The sequence below is a fragment of the Stenella coeruleoalba genome (assembly GCF_951394435.1).
Source record: "Stenella coeruleoalba genome assembly, contig: scaffold_324, whole genome shotgun sequence".
NCBI classification, from domain to species: Eukaryota; Metazoa; Chordata; class Mammalia; order Artiodactyla; family Delphinidae; genus Stenella; species Stenella coeruleoalba.
The window spans coordinates 148,087-166,067 of NW_027646417.1; the positions used below are offsets into that span (position 1 = coordinate 148,087).

Genomic DNA, 17,981 nt, shown 5'->3' on the forward strand with positions numbered 1-17,981 from the left:
TGAAACATCTAAAAAACAAAGCAACAGAGCCTAGGGCACTTCCACTTATAGTCCTATAGCTTAGGGAAATTAAAATCAAAAAGACACAGCCACCCCAAAGTTTGGGACACCTCTGTTTACAAGATCCTCGTTTACCGTACAAGTTCAATATCACAGAAAGTGAAAAATGGATAAAGAACTTGTGGTACTTACGTACAATGCAGTATCACTCAGCAATGAAATCTATGTCATCAGGCCCGTAGCAGCATAATGAGTGGATTAAGGTACGATGATTCTAACTGAAATAAGTCACACAGAAAAAGAAACATCATAAGGTATCACTAATACACGGAATGTAAACTTGGCTACACAGGAACTGAATTCCAAAACAGAACAGGGTCTCAAATTTAGAAGACCAACTTATGCTTGCTTAAGGGGAAAGGTGAGTTGGGGTGCTGCATAAAACCAGAGATTGAAATGAGCACTTATAAAGTTCCTTAAGCCAAATATGGAATAGACTAGAGCTACTCCTTGCTCAACGAAATTGACTCAACACCGCATATTAAACGCCTAAGAATGTACCTGACTAGTAAGTATCTTAAAACCTATGGATTGCTATGTCTCCAAAAGAGAATCAAGCGTGTGTACAGGGGCATAAACGCAGCAGTGATAGGATTGGAGAGGTTCGGTGAGCAAATGAAGACCCTTTGAAGTCATATTGCATGGTACCCATTCCACGGGTCTCAACTCTCCAGTTTTAAGGTATTCTTCCTTAAGCTAAAACATACATGTGGAACCCAGAGTATGATCAACCGTGTGAACGGGAGACGTGTTCAAATATGTCTCAGTTTTCCGCCCCTGGTACCTGGGTGCAACATTCCAGATGCTTTACTATCACTCTCCCCACTTTGAGAGTCAGCGCCTTTAACCTCCTGTTTGGCCCAGTTTGCAATTTCTGCGGAAGATGAACAGGAATAGGGAGAACCAATGAGAGACTAGCTGGAGGTGTCTGGACGGGCAAATTTAACTCTCATTTCCCACCAGGAAGAGGAAATAACCAAAGGCTCAGTGTGCCCTGCCGGAACCAGATTAGGGCCTGAAGCCATCTGCGCTGTTGCGGCCAGCTCACAAGAAAGCGAGTTGAAGAAAGGAGCTCAGGGGCACTGTAATTCACAAACCTGCAGAGTTATAAATGACAGGTATCGTCCAAAAATAGACTGAAGTAAGGCTGCCAAGAGGACTTGAAAGCGGGGCAGAATTGCAGGAAACCGATTTCAGGAGGTAGACTGGAATTACATTGAAAGCATAGGAAAGGAGGCAGAACGTCCACAATGATGCACTTGGCCAAAAAGGGCGTATGCGTTTTTTCCTGAATATATTCAGGAAAAAACGCATACGCCCTTTTTGGCCAACCAAGCAAGCTTGCAAAGGAAATCTGCACTACAATGAAGTCTCACTTCCCCCTGGTCAAAAGGGCCATCTGAAAAAAGTATAAAATCCAGAAAGGTAGGACAGGCCATGGACAACTGGGAGCCTTGTTATGCTGATGGGCGGGATGTAAATTGCCAACAGACACTCGGGAGAAGTGTATGGTGTTTCCTGAAACATCTAAAAAACAAAGCAACAGAGCTTAGGGCACTTCCACTTATGGTCCTATAGCTTAGGGAAATTAAAATCAAAAAGACACAGCCACCCCAAAGTTTGGGACGCCTCTGTTGACAAGAACCTCGTTTACAGTACAAGTTCAACATCACAGAAAGTGAAAAATGGATAAAGAAGTTGTGGTATTTACTTACAAAGCAATATCACTCAGCAATGAAATCTATGTCATCAGGCCCTTAGCAGCACAATGAGTGGATTCAGGTATGATGATTCTAACTGAAATAAGTCACACAGAAAAAGAAACATCATAAGATATCAGTAATACACGGAATGTAAACTTGGCTACACAGGAACTGAATTACAGAACAGAACAGGTTCTCAAATTTAGAAAACCAACTTATGCTTGCTTAAGGGTAAAGGTGAGTTGGGGTGCTGCATAAAACCAGAGATTGAAATGAGCACAGATAAAGTTCCTTAAGCCAAATATGGAATAGACAAGAGCTACTCCTAGCTCAACGAAATGGACTCAACACCGCATATTAAACGCCTAAGAATGTACCTGAGTAGTAAGTATCTTAAAACCTATGGATTGCTATGTCTCCAAAAGAGAATCAAGCATGTGTACAGGGGCATAAACGCAGCAGTGATAGGATTGGAGATGTTCGGTGAGCAAATGAAGACCCTTTGAAGTCATATTGCATGGTACCCATTCCACGGGTATCAACTACCCAGGTTTTAGGTATTCTTCCTTCAGCTAAAACATGCATGTGGAACCCAGAGTATGATCAACCATGTGATCGGGAGATGTGTTCAAATATGTCTCAGTTTTCGTACCCTGGTACTCGGGTGCAACATTCCAGACGCTTTACTAACACTCTCCCCACTTGGAGAGTCAGCGCCTTTAACCTCCTGTTTGGCACAGTTTGCAATTTCTGCGGAAGATGAACAGGAATAGCGAGAACCAATGAGAGGCTAGCTGGAGGTGTCTGGACAGGCAAATTTAACTCTCATTTCCCACCAGAAAGAGGAAATAACCAAATTCTCAGCGTGCCGTACCAGAACCAGATTAGGGCCTGAACCCATCCTGCGGTGTTGCGGCCAGCTCAAAAGAAAGCGAGTTGAAGAAAGGAGCTCAGGGGCACTCTAATTCACAAACCTGCAGAGTTATAAATGACAGCTATCGTCCAAAAATAGACTGAAGTAAGGCTGCCAAGAGGACTTGAAAGCGGGGCAGCATTGCAGGAAACCGATTTCAGGAGGTAGACTGGAATTGCATTGAAAGCATAGGAAAAGAGGCAGAACGTCCACAATGATGCACTTGGCCAAAAAGGGCGTATGCGTTTTTTCCTGAATATATTCAGGAAAAAACGCATACGCCCTTTTTGGCCAACCAAGCGAGCTTGCAAAGGAAATCTGCACTACAATGAAGTCTCACTTCCCCCCGGTCAAAAGGGCCATCTGAAAAAAGTGTAAAATCCAGAAAGGCAGGACAGGCCATGGAGAACTGGGAGCCTTGTTATGCTGATGGGCGGGATGTAAATTGCCAACAGACACTCGGGAGAAGTGTATGGTGTTTCCTGAAACATCTAAAAAACAAAGCAACAGAGCCTAGGGCACTTCCACTTATGGTCCTATAGCTTAGGGAAATTAAAATCAAAAAGACACAGCCACCCCAAAGTTTGGAACGGCTCTGTTTACAAGAACCTCGTTTACAGTACAAGTTCAACATCGCAGAAAGTGAAAAATGGATAAAGAAGTTGTGGTATTTACTTACAAAGCAATATCACTCAGCAATGAAATCTGTGTCATCAGGCCCTTAGCAGCACAATGAGTGGATTCAGGTATGATGATTCTAACTGAAAGAAGTCACACAGAAAAAGAAACATCATAAGATATCAGTAATACACGGAATGTAAACTTGGCTACACAGGAACTGAATTACAGAACAGAACAGGATCTCAAATTTAGAAAACCAACTTATGCTTGCTTAAGGGGAAAGGTGAGTTGGGGTGCTGCATAAAACCAGAGATTGAAATGAGCACAGATAAAGTTCCTTAAGCCAAATATGGAATAGACAAGAGCTACTCCTTGCTCAACGAAATGGACTCAACACCGCATATTAAACGCCTAAGAATGTACCTGACTAGTAAGTATCTTAAAATCTATGGATTGCTATGTCTCCGAAAGAGAATCAAGCATGTGTACAGGGGCATAAATGCAGCAGTGATAGGATTGGAGAGGTTCGTGAGCAAATGAAGACCCTTTGAAGTCATATTGCATGGTACCCATTCCACGGGTTTCAACTACCCAAGTTTAAGGTATTCTTCCTTCAGGTAAAACATGCATGTGGAACCTAGAGTATGATCAACCATGTGATCGGGAGACGTGTTCAAATATGTCTCAGTTTTCGTACCCTGGTACTCGGGTGCAACATTCCAGACACTTTACTAACACTCTCCCCACTTGGAGAGTCAGTCCCTTTAACCTCCTGTTTGGCCCAGTTTGCAATTTCTGTGGAAGATGAACAGGAATAGCGAGAACCAATGAGAGACTAGCTGGAGGTGTCTGGATGGGCAAATTTAACTCTCATTTCCCACCAGGAAGAGGAATTAACCAAAGGCTCAGCGTGCCGTGCCGGAACCAGATTAGGGCCTGAAGACATCCTGCGGTGTTGCGGCCAGGTCACAAGAAAGCGAGTTGAAGAAAGGAGCTCAGGGGCACTGTAATTCACAAACCTGCAGAGTTATAAATGACAGCTATCGTCCAAAAATATACTGAAGTAAGGCTGCCAAGAGGACTTGAAAGCGGGGCAGAATTGCAGGAAACCGATTTCAGGAGGTAGACTGGAATTGCATTGAAAGCATAGGAAAAGAGGCAGAACGTCCATAATGATGCACTGGGCCAAAAAGGGCGTATGCGTTTTTTCCTGAATATATTCAGGAAAAAACGCATACGCCCTTTTTGGCCAACCAAGCAAACTTGCAAAGAAATCTGCACTACAATGAAGTCTCACTTCCCCCCGGTCAAAAGGGCCATCTGAAAAAAGTGTAAAATCCAGAAAGGCAGGACAGGCCATGGAGAACTGGGAGCCTTGTTATGCTGATGGGCGGGATGTAAATTGCCAACAGACACTCGGGAGAAGTGTATGGTGTTTCCTGAAACATCTAAAAAACAAAGCAACAGAGCCTAGGGCACTTCCACTTATGGTCCTATAGCTTAGGGAAATTAAAATCAAAAAGACACAGCCACCCCAAAGTTTGGGACGCCTGTGTTTACAAGAACCTCGTTTACCGTACAAGTTCAATATCACAGAAAGTGAAAAATGGATAAAGAACTTGTGGTACTTACGTACAATGCAGTATCACTCAGCAATGAAATCTATGTCATCAGGCCCGTAGCAGCATAATGAGTGGATTCAGGTACGATGATTCTAACTGAAATAAGTCACACAGAAAAAGAAACATCATAAGATATCAGTAATACACGGAATGTAAACTTGGCTACACAGGAACTGAATTACAGAACAGAACAGGTTCTCAAATTTAGAAAACCAACTTATGCTTGCTTAAGGGTAAAGGTGAGTTGGGGTGCTGCATAAAACCAGAGATTGAAATGAGCACAGATAAAGTTCCTTAAGCCAAATATGGAATAGACAAGAGCTACTCCTAGCTCAACGAAATGGACTCAACACCGCATATTAAACGCCTAAGAATGTACCTGACTAGTAAGTATCTTAAAACCTATGGATTGCTATGTCTCCTAAAGAGAATCAAGCATGTGTACAGGGGCATAAACGCAGCAGTAATAGGATTGGAGAGGTTCGGTGAGCAAATGAAGACCCTTTGAAGTCATATTGCATGGTACCCATTCCACGGGTTTCAACTACCCAGGTTTTAGGTATTCTTCCTTCAGCTAAAACATGCATGTGGAACCTAGAGTATGATCAACCATGTGATCGGGAGACATGTTCAAATATGTCTCAGTTTTCGTACCCTGGTACTCGGGTGCAACATTTCAGACGCTTTACTAACACTCTCCCCACTTGGAGAGTCAGCGCCTTTAACGTCCTGTTTGGCACAGTTTGCAATTTCTGCGGAAGATGAACAGGAATAGCGAGAACCAATGAGAGGCTAGCTGGAGGTGTCTGGACGGGCAAATTTAACTCTCATTTCCCACCAGGAAGAGGAAATAACCAAAGGCTCAGCATGCCGGGCCGGAACCAGATTAGGGCCTGAAGCCATCCTGTGGTGTTGCGGCCAGGTCACAAGAAAGCGAGTTGAAGAAAGGAGCTCAGGGGCACTGTAATTCACAAACCTGCAGAGTTATAAATGACAGCTATCGTCCAAAAATACACTGAAGTAAGGCTGCCAAGAGGACTTGAAAGCGGGGCAGAATTGCAGGAAACCGATTTCAGGAGGTAGACTGGAGTTGCATTGAAAGCATAGGAAAAGAGGCAGAACGTCCACAATGATGCACTTGGCCAAAAAGGGCGTATGCGTTTTTTCCTGAATATATTCAGGAAAAAACGCATACGCCCTTTTTGGCCAACCAAGCAAGCTTGCAAAGGAAATCTGCACTACAATGAAGTCTCACTTCCCCCCGGTCAAAAGGGCCATCTGAAAAAAGTGTAAAATCCAGAAAGGCAGGACAGGCCATGGAGAACTGGGAGCCTTGTTATGCTGATGGGCGGGATGTAAATTGCCAAGAACCACTTGGGAGAAGTGTATGGTGTTTCCTGAAACAACTAAAAAACAAAGCAACAGAACCTAGGGCACTTCCACTTATGGTCCTATAGCTTAGGGAAATTAAAATCAAAAAGACACAGCCACCCCAAAGTTTGGAATGGCTCTGTTTACAAGAACCTCGTTTACAGTACAAGTTCAACATCGCAGAAAGTGAAAAATGGATAAAGAAGTTGTGGTATTTACTTACAAAGAAATATCACTCAGCAATGAAATCTGTGTCATCAGGCCCTTAGCAGCACAATGAGTGGATTCAGGTATGATGATTCTAACTGAAATAAGTCACACAGAAAAAGAAACATCATAAGATATCACTAATACACGGAATGTAAACTTGGCTACACAGGAACTGCATTCCAAAACAGAACAGGGTCTCAAATTTAGAAAACCAACTTATGCTTGCTTAAGGGGAAAGGTGAGTTGAGGTGCTGCATAAAACCAGAGATTGAAATGAGCACAGATAAAGTTCCTTAAGCCAAATATGGAATAGACAAGAGCTACTCCTTGCTCAACGAAATGGACTCAAAACCCCATATTAAACGCCTAAGAATGTAAATGACTAGTAAGTATCTTAAAACCTATGGATTGCTATGTCTCCAAAAGAGAATCAAGCATGTGTACAGGGGCATAAACGCAGCAGTGATAGGATTGGAGAGGTTCGGTGAGCAAATGAAGACCCTTTGAAGTCATATTGCATGGTACCCATTCCACGGGTTTCAACTACCCAGGTTTTAGGTATTCTTCCTTCAGCTAAAACATGCATGTGGAACCCAAGTATGATCAACCATGTGAACGGGAGACGTGTTGAAATATGTCTCAGTTTTCCTCCCCTGGTACTCGGGTGCAACATTCCAGACGCTTTACTAACACTCTCCCCACTTGGAGAGTCAGTCCCTTTAACCTCCTGTTTGGCCCAGTTTGCAATTTCTGCGGAAGATGAACAGGAATAGCGAGAACCAATGAGAGGCTAGCTGGAGGTGTCTGGACGGGCAAATTTAACTCTCATTTCCCACCAGGAAGAGGAATTAACCAAAGGCAAAGCGTGCCGTGCCGGAACCAGATTAGGGCCTGAAGCCATCCTGCGGTGTTGCGGCCAGGTCACAAGAAAGCGAGTTGAAGAAAGGAGCTCAGGGTCACTGTAATTCACAAACCTGCAGAGTTATAAATGACAGCTATCGTCCAAAAATACACTGAAGTAAGGCTGCCAAGAGGACTTGAAAGAGGGGCAGAATTGCAGGAAACCGATTTCAGGAGGTAGACTGGAATTGCATTGAAAGCATAGGAAAAGAGGCAGAACGTCCACAATGATGCACTTGGCCAAAAAGGGCGTATGCGTTTTTTCCTGAATATATTCAGGAAAAAACGCATACGCCCTTTTTGGCCAACCAAGCAAGCTTGCAAAGGAAATCTGCACTACAATGAAGTCTCACTTCCCCCCGGTCAAAAGGGCCATCTGAAAAAAGTGTAAAATCCAGAAAGGCAGGACAGGCCATGGAGAACTGGGAGCCTTGTTATGCTGATGGGCGGGATGTAAATTGCCAAGAACCACTTGGGAGAAGTGTATGGTGTTTCCTGAAACAACTAAAAAACAAAGCAACAGAACCTAGGGCACTTCCACTTATGGTCCTATAGCTTAGGGAATTCAAAATCAAAAAGACACAGCCACCCCAAAGTTTGGAACGGCTCTGTTTACAAGAACCTTGTTTACAGTACAAGTTCAACATCGCAGAAAGTGAAAAATGGATAAAGAAGTTGTGGTATTTACTTACAAAGCAATATCACTCAGCAATGAAATCTGTGTCATCAGGCCCTTAGCAGCACAATGAGTGGATTCAGGTATGATGATTCTAACTGAAATAAGTCACACAGAAAAAGAAACATCATAAGATATCACTAATACACGGAATGTAAACTTGGCTACACAGGAACTGCATTCCAAAACAGAACAGGGTCTCAAATTTAGAAAACCAACTTATGCTTGCTTAAGGTGAAAGGTGAGTTGAGGTGCTGCATAAAACCAGAGATTGAAATGAGCACAGATAAAGTTCCTTAAGCCAAATATGGAATAGACAAGAGCTACTCCTTGCTCAACGAAATGGACTCAAAACCCCATATTAAACGCCTAAGAATGTACCTGATTGGTAAGTATCTTAAAACCTATGGATTGCTATGTCTCCAAAAGAGAATCAAGCGTGTGTACAGGGGCATAAACGCAGCAGTAATAGGATTGGAGAGGTTCGGTGAGCAAATGAAGACCCTTTGAAGTCATATTGCATGGTACCCATTACACGGTTCTCTACTCTCCAGGTTTAAGGTATTCTTCCTTCAGCTAAAACATGCATGTGGAACCCAGAGTATGATCAACCATGTGAACGGGAGACGTGTTCAAATATGTCTCAGTTTTCCTCCCCTGGTACTCGGGTGCAACATTCCAGACGCTTTACTAACACTCTCCCCACTTGGAGAGTCAGTCCCTTTAACCTCCTGTTTGGCCCAGTTTGCAATTTCTGCGGAAGATGAACAGGAATAGCGAGAACCAATGAGAGGCTAGCTGGAGGTGTGTGGACGGGCAAATTCAACTCTCATTTCCCACCAGGAAGAGGAACTAACCAAAGGCTCAGCCTGCCGTGCCTGAACCAGATTAGGGCCTGAAGCCATCCTGCGGTGTTGCGGCCAGCTCACAAGAAAGCGAGTTGAAGAAAGGAGCTCAGGGTCACTGTAATTCACAAACCTGCAGAGTTATAAATGACAGCTATCGTCCAAAAATACACTGAAGTAAGGCTGCCAAGAGGACTTGAAAGCGGGGCAGAATTGCAGGAAACCGATTTCAGGAGGTAGACTGGATTTGCATTGAAAGCATAGGAAAAGAGGCAGAACGTCCACAATGATGCACTTGGCCAAAAAGGGCGTATGCGTTTTTTCCTGAATATATTCAGGAAAAAACGCATACGCCCTTTTTGGCCAACCAAGCAAGCTTGCAAAGGAAATCTGCACTACAATGAAGTCTCACTTCCCCCCGGTCAAAAGGGCCATCTGAAAAAAGTGTAAAATCCAGAAAGGCAGGACAGGCCATGGAGAACTGGGAGCCTTGTTATGCTGATGGGCGGGATGTAAATTGCCAAGAACCACTTGGGAGAAGTGTATGGTGTTTCTTGAAACAACTAAAAAACAAAGCAACAGAACCTAGGGCACTTCCACTTATGGTCCTATAGCTTAGGGAAATTAAAATGAAAAAGACACAGCCACCCCAAAGTTTGGAACGGCTCTGTTTACAAGAAATTCTTTTACAGTACAAGTTCAACATCGCAGAAAGTGAAAAATGGATAAAGAAGTTGTGGTATTTACTTACAAAGCAATATCACTCAGCAATGAAATCTGTGTCATCAGGCCCTTAGCAGCACAATGAGTGGATTCAGGTATGATGATTCTAACTGAAATAAGTCACACAGAAAAAGAAACATCATAAGATATCAGTAATACACGGAATGTAAACTTGGCTACACAGGAACTGAACTACAGAACAGAACAGGGTCTCAAATTTAGAAAACTAACTTATGCCTGCTTAAGGGGAAAGGTGAGTTGGGGTGCTGCATAAAACCAGAGATTGAAATGAGCACAGATAAAGTTCCTTAAGCCAAATATGGAATAGACAAGAGCTACTCCTTGCTCAACAAAATGGACTCAACACCGCATATTAAACGCCTAAGAATGTACCTGACTATTAAGTATCTTAAAACCTATGGATTGCTATGTCTCCGAAAGAGAATCAAGCATGTGTACAGGGGCATAAACGCAGCAGTGATAGGATTGGAGAGGTTCGTGAGCAAATGAAGACACTTTGAAGTCACATTGCATGGTACCCATTCCACGGGTTTCAACTACCCAGGTTTAAGGTATTCTTCCTTCAGCTAAAATATGCATGTGGAACCTAGAGTATGATCAACCATGTGATCGGGAGATGTGTTCAAATATGTCTCAGTTTTCGTACCCTGGTACTCGGGTGCAACATTCCAGACGCTTTACTAACACTCTCCCCACTTGGAGAGTCAGTCCCTTTAACCTCCTGTTTGGCCCAGTTTGCAATTTCTGCGGAAGATGAACAGGAATAGCAAGAACCAATGAGAGGCTAGCTGGAGGTGTCTGGACGGGCAAATTTAACTCTCATTTCCCACCAGGAAGAGGAATTAACCAAAGGCTCAGCATGCCAGGCCGGAACCAGATTAGGGCCTGAAGCCATCCTGCGGTGTTGCGGCCAGCTCACAAGAAAGCGAGTTGAAGAAAGGAGCTCAGGGGCACTGTAATTCACAAACCTGCAGAGTTATAAATGACAGCTATCGTCCAAAAATACACTGAAGTAAGGCTGCCAAGAGGACTTGAAAGCGGGGCAGAATTGCAGGAAACCGATTTCAGGAGGTAGACTGGAGTTGCATTGAAAGCATAGGAAAAGAGGCAGAACGTCCACAATGATGCACTTGGCCAAAAAGGGCGTATGCGTTTTTTCCTGAATATATTCAGGAAAAAACGCATACGCCCTTTTTGGCCAACCAAGCAAGCTTGCAAAGGAAATCTGCACTACAATGAAGTCTCACTTCCCCCCGGTCAAAAGGGCCATCTGAAAAAAGTGTAAAATCCAGAAAGGCAGGACAGGCCATGGAGAACTGGGAGCCTTGTTATGCTGATGGGCGGAATGTAAATTGCCAAGAACCACTTGGGAGAAGTGTATGGTGTTTCCTGAAACAACTAAAAAACAAAGCAACAGAACCTAGGGCACTTCCACTTATGGTCCTATAGCTTAGGGAATTCAAAATCAAAAAGACACAGCCACCCCAAAGTTTGGAACGGCTCTGTTTACAAGAACCTTGTTTACAGTACAAGTTCAACATCGCAGAAAGTGAAAAATGGATAAAGAAGTTGTGGTATTTACTTACAAAGCAATATCACTCAGCAATGAAATCTGTGTCATCAGGCCCTTAGCAGCACAATGAGTGGATTCAGGTATGATGATTCTAACTGAAATAAGTCACACAGAAAAAGAAACATCATAAGATATCACTAATACACGGAATGTAAACTTGGCTACACAGGAACTGCATTCCAAAACAGAACAGGGTCTCAAATTTAGAAAACCAACTTATGCTTGCTTAAGGGGAAAGGTGAGTTGGGGTGCTGCATAAAACCAGAGATTGAAATGAGCACAGATAAAGTTCCTTAAGCCAAATATGGAATAGACAAGAGCTACTCCTTGCTCAACGAAATGGACTCAAAACCCCATATTAAACGCCTAAGAATGTACCTGATTGGTAAGTATCTTAAAACCTATGGATTGCTATGTCTCCAAAAGAGAATCAAGCGTGTGTACAGGGGCATAAACGCAGCAGTAATAGGATTGGAGAGGTTCGGTGAGCAAATGAAGACCCTTTGAAGTCATATTGCATGGTACCCATTACACGGTTCTCTACTCTCCAGGTTTAAGGTATTCTTCCTTCAGCTAAAACATGCATGTGGAACCCAGAGTATGATCAACCATGTGAACGGGAGACGTGTTCAAATATGTCTCAGTTTTCCTCCTCTGGTACTCGGGTGCAACATTCCAGACGCTTTACTAACACTCTCCCCACTTGGAGAGTCAGTCCCTTTAACCTCCTGTTTGGCCCAGTTTGCAATTTCTGCGGAAGATGAACAGGAATAGCGAGAACCAATGAGAGGCTAGCTGGAGGTGTGTGGACGGGCAAATTCAACTCTCATTTCCCACCAGGAAGAGGAATTAACCAAAGGCTCAGCCTGCCGGGCCGGAACCAGATTAGGGCCTGAAGCCATCCTGCGGTGTTGCGGCCAGCTCACAAGAAAGCGAGTTGAAGAAAGGAGCTCAGGGGCACTGTAATTCACAAACCTGCAGAGTTATAAATGACAGCTATCGTCCAAAAATATACTGAAGTAAGGCTGCCAAGAGGACTTGAAAGCGGAGCAGAATTGCAGGAAACCGATTTCAGGAGGTAGACTGGAATTGCATTGAAAGCATAGGAAAAGAGGCAGAACGTCCACAATGATGCACTTGGCCAAAAAGGACGTATGCGTTTTTTCCTGAATATATTCAGGAAAAAACGCATACGCCCTTTTTGGCCAACCAAGCAAGCTTGCAAAGGAAATCTGCACTACAATGAAGTCTCACTTCCCCCCGGTCAAAAGGGCCATCTGAAAAAAGTGTAAAATCCAGAAAGGCAACAGGCCATTGAGAACTGGGAGCCTTGTTATGCTGATGGGCGGGATGTAAATTGCCAACAGACACTTGGGAGAAATGTATGGTGTTTCCTGAAACATCTAAAAATCAGAGCAACAGAGCCTAGGGCACTTCCACTTATGGACCTATAGCTTAGGGAAATTAAAATCAAAAAGACACAGCCACCCCAAAGTTTGGAACGGCTCTGTTTACAAGAACCTCGTTTACAGTACAAGTTCAACATCGCAGAAAGTGAAAAATGGATAAAGAAGTTGTGGTATTCACTTACAAAGCAATATCACTCAGCAATGAAATCTATGTCATCAGGCACTTAGAAGCACAATGAGTGGATTCAGGTATGATGATTCTAACTGAAATAAGTCACACAGAAAAAGAAACATCATAAGATATCAGTAATACACGGAATGGAAACTTGGCTACACAGGAACTGAATTACAGAACAGAACAGGGTCTCAAATTTAGAAAATTAACTTATGCCTGCTTAAGGGGAAAGGTGAGTTGGGGTGCTGCATAAAACCAGAGATTGAAATGAGCACAGATAAAGTTCCTTAAGCCAAATATGGAATAGAAAAGAGCTACTCCTTGCTCAACGAAATGGACTCAACACCGCATATTAAACGCCTAAGAATGTACCTGACTAGTAAGTATCTTAAAACCTATGGATTGCTATGTCTCCGAAGGAGAATAAAGCATGTGTACAGGGGCATAAACGCAGCACTGATAGGATTGGAGAGGTTCGGTGAGCAAATGAAGACCCTTTGAAGTCATATTGCATGGTACCCATTCCACGGGTTTCAACTACCCAGGTTTTAGGTATTCTTCCTTCAGCTAAAACATGCATGTGGAACCTAGAGTATGATCAACCATGTGATCGGGAGAAGTGTTCAATATGTCTCAGTTTTCCTCCCCTGGTACTCGGGTGCAACATTCCAGACGCTTTACTAACACTCTCCCCACTTGGAGAGTCAGCGCCTTTAACCTCCTGTTTGGCACAGTTTGCAATTTCTGCGGAAGATGAACAGGAATAGTGAGATCCAATGAGAGGCTAGCTGGAGGTGTCTGGACGGGCAAATTTAACTCTCATTTCCCACCAGGAAGAGGAAATAACCAAAGGCTCAGCGTGCCGTACCAGAACAAGATTAGGGCCTGAAGCCTGCCTGCGCTGTTGCGGTCAGCTCAAAAGAAAGCGAGTTGAAGAAAGCAGCTCAGGGGCACTGTAATTCACAAACCTGCAGAGTTATAAATGACAGCTATCGTCCGAAAATATACTGAAGTAAGGCTGCCAAGAGGACTTGAAAGCGGAGCAGAATTGCAGGAAACCGATTTCAGGAGGTAGACTGGAATTGCATTGAAAGCATAGGAAAAGAGGCAGAACGTCCACAATGATGCACTTGGCCAAAAAGGGCGTATGCGTTTTTTCCTGAATATATTCAGGAAAAAACGCATACGCCCTTTTTGGCCAACCAAGCAAGCTTGCAAAGGAAATCTGCACTACAATGAAGTCTCACTTCCCCCCGGTCAAAAGGGCCATCTGAAAAAAGTGTAAAATCCAGAAAGGCAGGACAGACCATGGAGAAATGGGAGCCTTGTTATGCTGATGGGCGGGATGTAAATTGCCAACAACCACTCGGGAGAAGTGTATGGTGTTTCCTGAAACATCTAAAAAACAAAGCAACAGAACCTAGGGCACTTCCACTTATGGTCCTATAGCTTAGGGAAATTAAAATCAAAAAGACACAGCCACCCCAAAGTTTGGAACGGCTCTGTTTACAAGAACCTCGTTTACAGTACAAGTTCAACATCGCAGAAAGTGAAAAATGGATAAAGAAGTTGTGGTATTTACTTACAAAGCAATATCACTCAGCAATGAAATCTGTGTCATCAGGCCCTTAGCAGCACAATGAGTGGATTCAGGTATGATGATTCTAACTGAAATAAGTCACACAGAAAAAGAAACATCATAAGATATCAGTAATACACGGAATGGAAACTTGGCTACACAGGAACTGAAATACAGAACAGAACAGGGTCTCAAATTTAGAAAACCAACTTATGCTTGCTTAAGGCTAAAGGTGAGTTGGGGTGCTGCATAAAACCAGAGATTGAAATGAGCACAGATAAAGTTCCTTAAGCCAAATATGGAATAGACAAGAGCTACTCCTTGCTCAACGAAATGGACTCAACACCCCATATTAAACGCCTAAGAATGTACCTGACTAGTAAGTATCTTAAAACCTATGGATTGCTATGTCTCCAAAAGAGAATCAAGCGTGTGTACAGGGGCACAAACGCAGCAGTGATAGGATTGGAGAGGTTCGGTGAGCAAATGAAGACCCTTTGAAGTCATATTGCATGGTACCCTTTACACGGGTCTCAACTCTCCAGGTTTAAGGTATTCTTCCTTCAGCTAAAACATGCATGTGGAACCCGGAGTATGATCAACCGTGTGAATGGGAGACGTGTTCAAATATGTCAGGTTTCCTCCCCTGGTACTCGGGTGCAACATTCCAGATGCTTTACTAACACTCTCCCTACTTGGAGAGTCAGTGCCTTTAACCTCCTGTTTGCCGCAGTTTGCAATTTCTGCGGAAGATGAACAGGAATAGCGAGAACCAATGAAAGGCTAGCTGGAGGTGTCTGGACGGGCAAATTTAACTCTCATTTCCCACCAGGAAGAGGAATTAACCAAAGGCTCAGCATGCTGTGCCGGAACCAGATTAGGGCCTGAAGACATCCTGCGGTGTTGCGGCCAGCTCACAAGAAAGCGGGTTGAAGAAAGGAGCTCAGGGGCACTGTAATTCACAAACCTGCAGAGTTATAAATGACAGCTATCGTCCAAAAATAGACTGAAGTAAGGCTGCCAAGAGGACTTGAAAGCGGGGCAGAATTGCAGGAAACCGATTTCAGGAGGTAGACTGGAATTGCATTGAAAGCATAGGAAAAGAGGCAGAACGTCCACAATGATGCACTTGGCCAAAAAGGGCGTATGCGTTTTTTCCTGAATATATTCAGGAAAAAACGCATACGCCCTTTTTGGCCAACCAAGCAAACATGCAAAGGAAATCTGCACTACAATGAAGTCTCACTTCCCCCCGGTCAAAAGGGCCATCTGAAAAAAGTGTAAAATCCAGAAAGGCAGGACAGGCCATGGAGAACTGGGAGCCTTGTTATGCTGATGGGCGGGATGTAAATTGCCAACAGACACTCGGGAGAAGTGTATGGTGTTTCCTGAAACATCTAAAAAACAAAGCAACAGAGCCCAGGGCACTTCCACTTATGGTCCTATAGATTAGGGAAATTAAAATCAAAAAGACACAGCCACCCCAAAGTATGGGACGCCTCTGTTTACAAGAACCTCGTTTACCGTACAAGTTCAATATCACAGAAAGTGAAAAATGGATAAAGAACTTGTGGTACTTACGTACAATGCAGTATCACTCAGCAATGAAATCTATGTCATCAGGCCCGTAGCAGCATAATGAGTGGATTCAGGTACGATGATTCTAACTGAAATAAGTCACACAGAAAAAGAAACATCATAAGATATTAGTAATACACGGAATGTAAACTTGGCTACACAGGAACTGAATTACAGAACAGAACAGGTTCTCAAATTTAGAAAACCAACTTATGCTTGCTTAAGGGTAAAGGTGAGTTGGGGTGCTGCATAAAACCAGAGATTGAAATGAGCACAGATAAAGTTCCTTAAGCCAAATATGGAATAGACAAGAGCTACTCCTAGCTCAATGAAATGGACTCAACACCACATATTAAACGCCTAAGAATGTACCTGACTAGTAAGTATCTTAAAACCTATGGATTGCTATGTCTCCGAAAGAGAATCAAGCATGTGTACAGGGGCATAAACGCAGCAGTGATAGGATTGGAGATGTTCGGTGAGCAAATGAAGACCCTTTGAAGTCATATTGCATGGTACCCATTCCACGGGTTTCAACTACCCAGGTTTTAGGTATTCTTCCTTCAGCTAAAACATGCATGTGGAACCCAGAGTATGATCAACCATGTGATCGGGAGACGTGTTCAAATATGTCTCAGTTTTCGTACCCTGGTACTCGGGTGCAACATTCCAGACGCTTTACTAACACTCTCCCCACTTGGAGAGTCAGCGCCTTTAACGTCCTGTTTGGCCCAGTTTGCAATTTCTGCGGAAGATGAACAGGAATAGCGAGAACCAATGAGAGGCTAGCTGGAGGTGTCTGGACGGGCAAATTTAACTCTCATTTCCCACCAGGAAGAGGAAATAACCAAAGGCTCAGCGTGCCGTACCGGAACCAGATTAGGGCCTGAAGCCATCCTGCGGTGTTGCGGCCAGCTCAAAAGAAAGCGAGTTGAAGAAAGGAGCTCAGGGGCACTGTAATTAACAAACCTGCAGAGTTATAAATGACAGCTATCGTCCAAAAATAGACTGAAGTAAGGCTGCCAACAGGACTTGAAAGCGGGGCAGAATTGCAGGAAACCGATTTCAGGAGGTAGACTGGAATTGCATTGAAAGCATAGGAAAAGAGGCAGAACGTCCACAATGATGCACTTGGCCAAAAAGGGCGTATGCGTTTTTTCTTGAATATATTCAGGAAAAAACGCATACGCCCTTTTTGGCCAACCAAGCAAGCTTGCAAAGGAAATCTGCACTACAATGAAGTCTCACTTCCCCCCGTCAAAAGGGCCATCTGAAAAAAATGTAAAATCCAGAAAGGCAGGACAGGCCATGGAGAACTGGGAGCCTTGTTATGCTGATGGGCGGGATGTAAATTGCCAACAGACACTTGGGAGAAGTGTATGGTGTTTCCTGAAACATCTAAAAAACAAAGCAACAGAGCCTAGGGCACTTCCACTTATGGTCCTATAGCTTAGGGAAATTAAAATCAAAAAGACACAGCCACCCCAAAGTTTGGAACGGCTGTGTTTACAAGAAACTCGTTTACAGTACAAGTTCAACATCGCAGAAAGTGAAAAATGGATAAAGAAGTTGTGGTATTTACTTACAAAGCAATATCACTCAGCAATGAAATCTCTGTCATCAGGCCCTTAGCAGCACAATGAGTGGATTCAGGTATGATGATTCTAACTGAAATAAGTCACACAGAAAAAGAAACATCATAAGATATCAGTAATACACGGAATGTAAACTTGGCTACACAGGAACTGAATTACAGAACAGAACAGGGTCTCAAATTTAGAAAACCAACTTATGCTTGCTTAAGGGGAAAGGTGAGTTGGGGTGCTGCATAAAACCAGAGATTGAAATGAGCACAGATAAAGTTCCTTAAGCCAAATATGGAATAGACAAGAGCTACTCCTTGCTCAACGAAATGGACTCAACACCGCATATTAAACGCCTAAGAATGTACCTGACTAGTAAGTATCTTAAAACCTATGGATTGCTATGTCTCCGAAAGAGA

The 17,981-nt window shown here is 43.5% G+C and overlaps 1 long non-coding RNA gene across 1 annotated transcript in view; it reads right to left on the bottom strand.

Annotated features, from left to right (window-relative positions):
* Positions 1-205: 205 nt before the first annotated feature.
* The window catches only part of LOC307181134, a 136,581-nt gene continuing 118,805 nt past the window's right edge, over positions 206-17,981 (bottom strand). The window contains exon 3 of the long non-coding RNA XR_013825938.1: positions 206-278. This is a non-coding gene — a long non-coding RNA (uncharacterized lncRNA). The remainder of the gene's footprint in view (positions 279-17,981) is intronic.